The sequence below is a fragment of the Lucilia sericata genome, unplaced genomic scaffold, assembly GCF_015586225.1.
Source record: "Lucilia sericata isolate MDLA Ls3-8-SP2 unplaced genomic scaffold, ASM1558622v1 Contig001217F_arrow, whole genome shotgun sequence".
Taxonomy (NCBI): Eukaryota; Metazoa; Arthropoda; class Insecta; order Diptera; family Calliphoridae; genus Lucilia; species Lucilia sericata.
Window position 1 is genome coordinate 60568 of NW_023995177.1, and position 10363 is coordinate 70930.

At 30.5% G+C, this 10363-nt stretch overlaps 1 long non-coding RNA gene across 1 annotated transcript; it reads right to left on the reverse strand.

Moving 5' to 3' along the window:
- Positions 1-6741: 6741 nt before the first annotated feature.
- Positions 6742-7166, reverse strand: LOC119610503. The gene is made up of 2 exons (XR_005231997.1): positions 7007-7166; positions 6742-6946 (listed from the first exon to the last, which is right to left on the reverse strand). It is a non-coding gene; the product is annotated as an uncharacterized LOC119610503 (long non-coding RNA).
- Positions 7167-10363: the final 3197 nt, after the last annotated feature.

Below are 10363 nucleotides of genomic sequence, written 5' to 3' on the forward strand. Positions count from 1 at the left end.
AGTTAAAATTTTATAAAATTTATATTTTTAAATACACTATGGTGAAGGGTATATAAGATTCGGCACAGCCGAATATAGCACTTTTACTTGTTTTTTTTTGAGTTTTTCGTTTCGTATGTTTCATTGCCTTGTGTAAGTTAAGAAAAATTAAATTGTTACAAATAATAAATAAAATAAATAAAAATTCATTTACCTACCATTCAATAAATTGCTGACTAGTGTTTTATAATTTAATCAATAGTTCATTTACTTACCTTTTGTAAATTAGCTGACAAATGTCTGCAATATCAAATTTTATGTTAAAAATAAATTGCAAGATTGTTTTGAAATATCTAAAATTGTACTTTAGTTATTAAGAATAAAATAATTTATTAATAAGCTAAATTTGTAATACAAAGAAAGAATTTAATAAAAAGTCAGTTGCAGTCAAGTACTCAAACAACTAAGAACATAATTTTCTTTAACGTAAAATTTTTAAGTTTAAAAACTAAAGTAGTTTAAAAATTAACAAGTAAGAGTGTTATATTCGGCTATGCCGAATCTTATATACCCACCATCAAACCTCGTTTGACTCGAATGAAACTTACTTATGTCGAATTTCATCTATATACTCGTATATTTAGGCCAGTTATAAGCGTTAAAGTAATTTTCTGAATATATATAGAGGTGTAGGGTCAATTATGGGTCGATCCTCATAAAATTTGGTAGATAGAATTTGGTTCGTATTAAATTTATTTGTGTCGAATTTCATCGCTACACTCGTATTTTTAAACCATTAATGAGCGTTGCAGTTATTTTCTGAAGGGGACCTTATATGGGGGGTAGGGTCAATCATGGACCGATCCTCATAAAATTTTTTAGATAGATTTTGACTCGTATGAAACTTACTTATGTCGAATTTCATCTATATACTAGTATTTTTAAGCCAGTAATGAGCGTTAAAGTCATTTTCTGAAGGGGACCTTACATGGGGGGTAGGGTCAGTTATGGACCGATCCTCATAAAATTTCGCATATTGATTTTGGATCATAAGAAACTTACTTATGTCGAATTTCATCGCTATATTCGTATTTTTAAACAAGTTATGGCTGTTAAAGCTGCTTTTCGAGGGGCCACTTGTATGGGGGCTATCCGAAAACATGGACCGATATTGCCCATTTTCAATACCAAACAAACCTTACCTATAAGAAATATTTATGTGAAATTTCAACCCTCTAGCTCTTTCCATTCGGACTCTATCGTGCTTTCAACAGACAGACAGACGGACGGACAGACGGACAGACATGGCTAGATCGTCTTAGAATTTAATGAGGACCCAGAATATATATACTTTTGTGGGTCTATGACCAATATTTCTATGTGTTACAAACGGAATGACAAAATCAATATACCCCCCATCTTTTTTGATGGTGGGTATAAAAAAGCGATAAGTGTTAAGCAAAGATCCTGAGTAAACTATGAAAAGGATAAAACTTACTCAACCACGCAAATAAGTTAATCAATAAATAGAAGTTAAAAAAATAATAACTTTTAAAAATAAATTAAAAAACATGTTGAAAAATTAAGTTAATTAAGTGAACATTTTAGAACCAAATTAAGTGAACATTATAGAACTAAAATAAAATTAAAAAAGTAAAATAAAAAATATCAATTTGAAACTTAAGTGAACATTAAAAAATACAGAAAAAAAAATAATAAAATTTAACAAGTGAACATAACTAAAATATTTATAAGAAATATAACAAAATACCAACATTAAGAACCAAATCACCAAACCAAAATCAACTTTAATCAGCAAAAATTAAACCATTGGAAATATCGGCCAAGTGTCAATATTCCCAAACAACCAAATCATCAAGCACCAGCAAAATCAACTGTAATCAACTAAAATCAACTGTAACCAAATAAAAAACAACAACAAACATCAACAATAACCAACTAAAAAAATCAACAACAACAACCATCAAAAAATCCAACAAGAGAAATAATTATTGTAATGTAAGAATATAATATTATAATATAATTATTTAAAATTTTAAGTGTTAATAATCTAGTGTTATAGGGAAATTAAAAGATAAAATAATAGTATTCTAATAAGATTTAAAAGCAAAGTTAAAAAACAAATAAGAATTAAAAAAAAACAAAGTTAAGAATTAGGTTAAAAAAAGAAAAAACAAATAAACAAATTTAAAAAATTAAGTTTAAACACAAAGTTTAATAAAAGAAATAGTTTTATAATTTGTAATTCCACAAGTTTTCCTATCAAATTATGGCAAATCAAAATAATTTAATCAGACCTCCCGTTTTATATAAACCTCCCTAACTACAACCCCAAAATGTTGTGATACCAGACCAAGAAGTTAATATAGCAAATATAGTGCGTAGGATACTTTTAGAAGAACGGTCTTCTCATAACGAAACAGAACATAGATCAGTAGATCAGGGCATAGAACGCAATAACGACTTAACAGACTTAGACAAAATACCTGACGTTGTAAGATCTCTTAGAGAATTTTCGGGCAACAAGACTGAATTTAGTTCATGGAAAAAAAGTACAGAAAGAATACTGAAAATTTACGAACCTCTTAGAGGAACCGCTAAATATTTCGGAATACTTAACGTAATTCGAAATAAAATTGTTGGTGATGCTGATATCGCCTTAGAAAGCTACAATACCCCACTTAATTGGAGTATAATAAGAAGAGTATAATAAGATTGCATGCTTAGAAGAGAGCGAAGATGCAATTTACTTACTGACAAAAAATTATAGAAATAAAGCACTTGACACTTTTGTCAGAGGCTTAAGAGGTGATCTACCCAGATTACTAGGCATTAGGGAACCAAAGGACTTACATGAAGCTTTACACTTATGCTTGAAGTTAGACAACCAACAATTTAGAACACAACAGGCTAATGGCACTAACAAAATTCCGCCTCCTATTCCACATAGAAAATTTAACAACACCTATCAAAACCAACAATTCTATCCACAACTAGCACATATTCCCCAACCCAATATACCAATTATGCCACATGCTAATCAACAAAGATATAACACTCATCAACGTATTACTCAAGGACATATCGACAAAATTTCCAAAACCCATACGGACAAAACTATAATAGAAATTATACCTACCCACAACAAAACTTACCACCACCAAGACCTAATTATCCTAAACCTCCAGTCCCAATGGAAATAGATTCTTCCATCCAAACAAAAAAAGTAAATTACATTAATAGACCTTTTCCAGATAATAAATTCGTAGGTGTAAGACCTTTACCCCAATCTGCACGATTTAACCAAACTAGAAAATTACAAAGAATCAACCATATCGAACAAGCTCAAAATGACACCATACCCGACACTGACCACGAAAGTCATACTAACGAATTTCAACAAGAAGACGATGGACTGCAAGACTTGACAGAATATCTAGACGAACATTTTAACATTTCAGAAGAAAATGAGCACTTCAATACTTTTGATGAAAACGGACACACCGAATTTTTAGATATTCATTTTTTAGATTAAACAACTCAACGTTACCTTATTTTCAATGTAAAGCCAGCGATGGTAAAATATTTTACTTTTTAATTGACACAGGATCATATAAAAATTATATTCAACCTAAATTAGTAAAAAATCCAATAGCTGATGAAATAATTTTCCAAGCAAATTCCGTTGGTGGAGAAGTTACAATCTCTCACCACACATTCATTCATTCATTTATTTGGTGTACGATCAGAAAATCTCAAATTCTTTTTATTGCCATCATTAAAATCTTTTCATGGCATTTTAGGTAACGATAGTCTAAAAAAGCTAAACGCAATTATTTACACTTCTCAAAATATTATGACAATTAATAACTCTATAAAAATACATATAAAACAATCAGAAACTATAAATAATTTAAACATAAGGACAAACCATCTCACAGACGAAAAGACATTTAAATTTATGAAATTATGTGAAAAATACAATTCACTTTTTTCAGACCCGGACGAAAAGTTAACATTCAATACAACCGTTAAAGCAGACATTAGAACATCGACTGGCGACCCAATTTATACAAAAAGTTATCCATACCCGATATCAATGAAAGACGAAGTTGAAAAACAAATTACAGAATTACTAGACCACGGAATAATAAGACCCAGGTCACCATACAATTCACCCGTATTGGTAGTACCGAAGAAAATGGATGCTTCTAATGAAAAGAAGTATAGAATGGTCATAGACTATAGGAAATTAAATAGTGTAACAATTCCGGACAGATACCCTATACCACAAATCAACGAAGTCTTAGCACCATTAGGGAAAAATAATTGGTTCTCAGTACTAGATTTGAAAAGCGGATTCCACCAAATACTGCTCAGGGAAAAAAATATAGAAAAAACAGCATTCTCAGTAAATAACGGAAAATACGAATTTGTTAGACTACCCTTTGGCTTAAAAAACGCTCCAGCCGTATTTCAGCGAGCATTAGATGATATGTTAAGAGATCATATTGGAAAAATATGTTTCGTCTATATAGACCATTGGCGGCCAAACATGCCCCTGCGGCATGAATGAAATAAACAATATTGCGACACCGAGAATTCCGTTATTTTAATGTACTCTTTTACTCTTTTTTCGTGACGTCAACAGTGCTTGTTTTGCTATGTTTTAAATGTAAAATACTTACTTTTCACATGAAATTTGAAAACAAATAGTGAAAAGATAAAATAAGTAAATTAAAAATTAAAATGCGGTGTGCAGTCAAAAATTGCAATAATAATAATAATAATAATAATAATAATAATAATAATAATAATAATAATAATAATAATAATAATAATAAAAAATCAAAATAGTGTGCGATAAGTTTTTTTAACTTTCCTTCAGATCCTAGCTTATTAAAGCAATGGATAAGTGTTTGTTGCCGCAATAAAAAAATTAACGTTAAAACGTCTAAAATCTGTATAGAGCATTTCAAAACCGAAGACTTTGAAAACAATTTACAATTCGAAATGGGTTAGTATGAAGCAAATGATTTCTGTAATAAATAGATTAGTCCCTATTATATTTAAATAAGTTTAGTATTTAAATAAGTTAAATATTCCTAATAACATAAAATACAATTTATTTTATTAGACACAAATAAGTTTTAAACATAATTATTTACTTTTCTATTATAAATCACATACAATTTTCATATCATACAATCAGTTCTAGGCACTGATGACGTCACTGAGCTTAAGAGTACTTTTTTAAGAGAGCCATGTCGCCATCTGTGTTTATTTCTTTATGCCCCTGCGGGCATTGTGTTATTCTCACTCATACACATGCAGTACGAATGTTCTCAGCAACAAAACAAACTATACACAAAACAAAAACAATTTAATTTAGTTGCTCTCTTTATGAAATGATACACAGAGAATATTTTAAAAAGCCGTTACAAATAAATGTTTGTATAAATACTTTTGATAGATATATTTATTATGTAAATAATTATTTACAATTATATTTGTATTGTCATTTATTCAAGCAATTAATCGCCAAAATTTCATCGATTAACGGTTAATCATTTGAACACTTATAGACGGACATACATACATACATACATACATACATACATACATACATACATACATACATACATACATACATACATACATACATACATACATACATACATACATACATACATACATACATACATACATACATACATACATACATACATACATACATACATATGTATATAAATATATCAACATATGCATTAATACATTCTTACATCAATATATGCAGCAATACATCGTTTCGTCAATACATACATACATCGATGTATACATTCCTTCTGTTGTTCATTTATAATACAAATAATATGAATAACACAAATAAGTACAAACATATATATTTTTTATAGTGCAAAGCACACATATTTTCATTTATGTTCTCTTTCATATTTTACACTACAACACAAGGTATATTTATTTTATAAGGTAGTGTTAACAAAACAGCTGACTATTTTTTGCTCACATTCATGTTTTTTCGCCGCGGTGTAGAGTTAATGTCAAACTTTGTTTACGTTTGGTTAATGTATGCAAAATGTCAAAGTTTGTTTATATTTTTAATTTGACATTTAAAAGTGTGCTTTTAAAAAAAGGTATAAAACTGTTAGTTTTTATACCTTAATGTACAATTAAACAAAAGCTATTAAATTTTTAAAGAAAACAAAAGACCTTGTTTTAGGGTCTATATCAATATTTTTTGCATTTTATGGTCTATATCATACAAAAGGCAAAAAACTAGCACGGTACAGGTCGCAATTTTGAAGATAATTTGTTGAAATTTGGCACAAAGTCTTATTTTGGCCTAAAGGAGGTACTTATAGAATTTGGTTAATATCTGACCATGAATTCCCTTAGCCGCCATATAAATCTGCACTAGAATATGACTTTTTCGTTCATAAAAATCGGAAATGTATATTTATCAATTCTAAATTGAGCACACATAAGTTTTATACCAGCCAAAATACCACTATAAAATTTGGTAACGATCTTCCAACATATCGTGAAATGGTGCGGTTCAAAAAAATCAAAATCGCGAAAAAGTCCAAAATTACCCCAAAAATCTAAAATATCTGGCAAACTATAGATGATATCGAGATACGGGTTTCGGAATCGGTAAGAGCACCTCCAAAATATATAGAAACATAATTTTTTTCAAAAATGGTCGGTGGAGCAAAACAGTAATATACTGACGATATATATTCCATTCTGTTTTAGTTCTATGTAGTTTAAGATTTCACTAAAAACTTGAAAAGGCAATTATTTAAAATAATTATATCCATAAATAATTGTTGAGCCTTTGTGTCCTTCTGCTGCAAACAAGCCTTCCACTGATCAGCCGACAAACGTTATTTTAGCATTTTCTTGTCTAGACCGAAGAGTGTTCCTAATAGGGAAAATCATTAAACAACTTTCTAAACGCTGGACAAATTCTTTGGCTACTTACGAAGAATTTTAACAATTTTATTATATTTCAAAAAATCTTTTATTTACAAACAACTTTTTTTTTTAATTTTTACAAATTCGCCTCATATTATAAATCAGCTGTTTTTGACATTGTGCCTACACCAGAATTCGCCTAAACAAAAACAAATACTGTACAGTGTTGTATTTCGATTCGCCCAAGTTTTTTTGAATTCGCCCTTAACACTACCTTATAAAATAAATATACCTTGCTACAACATATGCATTTTAAAAATTCTCTTTCTGGCCACGAATGATATAGACGGCATTATAGTCTTTGGTCAAGATGAAAACTCTCATCTGAAAAATATAGAGACAATTTTTGACACCTTACAAAAGGCAAATATGAAAATTCAATTGAACAAATGTGAATTTCTTAAAAAGGAAGTTGAATACTTAGGCTTTATTATATCAAAAAATGGAATAAGAACAAATCCAGAAAAAGTTAAAGCTATACAGGAAATGTCACCTCCAAAAACAATTAAAGAACTTAGGTCATTCCTAGGACTTTCAGGGTTTTACAGACGCTTTATCAAAGCGTCTGTAAAAGCTTTATCAAAATTAGCAAAACCCCTAACCGTCCTTTTAAGGGGTGAGGAGGGACGAATGTCCAAAAGGGATTCAGCTAATTTCATTTAACAACTGACGCTTCAAATTATGCTCTAGGTGCTGTTCTCGAACAAGACGGCAAACCAATAACTTTCATTTCACGAACACTGAATAAAGCCGAAGAACACTACGCCACCAATGAGAAAGAGATGCTTGCGATAGTGTGGGCTCTTAAAACATTAAGAAACTATTTGTATGGTCCAGTAGCTGTAAAGATCTTTACTGATCATCAACCATTAACTTATGCTCTTGGGAATAAAAACACGAACAGTAAATTGAAAAGATGGAAAGCCAACTTGGAAGAATGAGATCAAATACAAACTCGGCAGTAGCAATATCGTGGCTGACGCATTGTCAAGACCCCCGCAAAATGTTGAAGTTAATTCATTAACAGCTACGCAACATAGCCATGAAAGCTCTCCACAGAATTTAATTCAGTTTACAGATTCTCCCTTAAATGTTTTTAAAAACCAAATTGTTATCTCGAAAGGTGATGCACCCTCTTACAACTTTGAAATAATATTTCCCACATATCACAGACATACAATAATAGACACAGAGTTCGACAGTGACAAATTATTAAAAATCCTGAAATCATACTAAACCCTTCCGTAACTAACGCTATTATGACTGAAGACCAGATTCTAGGTAAAATACAAGAACTATGGCATCACATTTTTCTAAATTTCGCACAAAATACACTAGGACTATGATTAAAGATCTGACATCGGACATTGAACAAGAGACTGAAATTATAAATAAACATAGACGAGCACACAGAAACTCAAAGGAAAATAAACTTCAATTACTTAACAAATATTATTTTCCCCACATGCACGCAAAGATTAAGAAAATAATAAAACAATGTAAAATATGGAGTGAAAACAAATATGACCGCCATCCAAATAACATAGTTTTAGGGAAAAAACATATTCCGCAATATCCAGGCCAATACGTACACATAGATATTTACCATACAAATAATAAAGTCATTCTAACCGCAATAGATATATTTTCGAAATACGCCCAGGCAAAAATTATTAAATCTAGAGCAACAGAAGATGTAAATCTTCCGTTACAAGAATTATTAACATCTTTCGGTACCCCCGAGAATGTTGTCATAGACAACGAGAAATCTCTTAATTCAGCTTCAGTAACATTTATGTTAGAAAACCAATTGGGCATTAAAATTTATAAAACTCCGCCTTATACCAGTACTGTAAATGGTCAGATTGAACGTTTTCATTCCACACTCACTGAAGTTATGAGGTGTATGAATGCAGAAAAAGTCTATAACTCATTTGAAGATCTTTTGACTAATTGTTTAAATAAATACAATAATTCTGTTCATTCTACAACAAACAGGAAACCAATAGAATTTTTTTTCTGTAGAAACAAAGACCCCGAATCCTTAAAACATGACTGATTAAAAATTATACAGAACTTGACGGAAAAACAAGAAAAGGATTTAGACTTTCATAACAAAAAGAAAACTGACAGAAAAACTTACAAATACAATGACGTAATTTTTGTCAAGAACAACAAAAGAATAGGGAATAAACTGACACCTAGATACAAAATTGAAATAGTTAAAGAGGACAGAGGAGGAACTGTTTTGACGACAACCAACCGAAGAGTCCATAAAAATTTAATAAAAAAAATGATTTTTATTTTCAGACTAATGATAACACTGGCTAGAACAGAAGTACAAATTTTGGATTACTCGAACGCTCAAATAGTGACAATAGAGACTGGAACGACAAAACTTGTGACAGGAGACTTTAAAATAATACATATCATAGACCTTGAACTATACGAAAGGACTATTTACCAGCTCGAAACTACTATAAAAAGAGACATAGGAAATAAAAACAACAGTTATGAATTTCTACTACATCAAATACAGAGTTTATATGACTTAATTGCCAATTTGAGGCCCAGACGCGTATCCAGATCAATAGACGCTATGGGATCATATATTTGCATCTAGAAAACGTATTAGCGGGAATCCGCGGGAATCTCATTTGATAGTTACACTAAATGTCTGACTATCCAAAATATTTATTAGACAAGTAACATATTTTCGACCACAATTTTTTCACACTAAAAACATTTTAATTAAACACATCCCTACAAACATTTTATATTGCGGAAGTTACCCGTATGAAACTTCCAACGTGCTAAAAGCTCGCCAGCGATGTTGCGGAAGTATAAGAATTCTTGTCACCAGTCGGGAAGAACTGATGCCGAGCTGGGGAACGTCTAAGAGTATCGTGGAAGATACTTCTGGAAGACCCGCAGAAGAAACTTCTAGATGACTCTTGGAAGTAAGGTATTGCCACAGACTCTTCTAGATGTGACTAGAAAGTCACTTCTTGAAGTGACTACTTAGTATCATCTATAAGTGTTCCTATCTTATCTTCTAGAAGAAGAGTATTCTCTTCTTCTAGAAGATGAGTATTCTCGTCTTCTAGAAGATGAGTTTTCTCTTCTTCTATTTGTATACCCACCAAGATAAAATCTATAAAAATAAATCTAAATAAAATGAAATTTTATAGTTTTTATTGAAATAAAAATAGTAGAAAAAATAATTGATTTAAGAACTAATCTATAAAAGTAATATATGTATGTACATTAGACCGACTCACAAAAAATGGTGCTTGAGTTACCCCCTCAAAATATTCGCTGTTATGTAATATGATGTTCCCAAAATATTTTCGGTTAAGTGTTG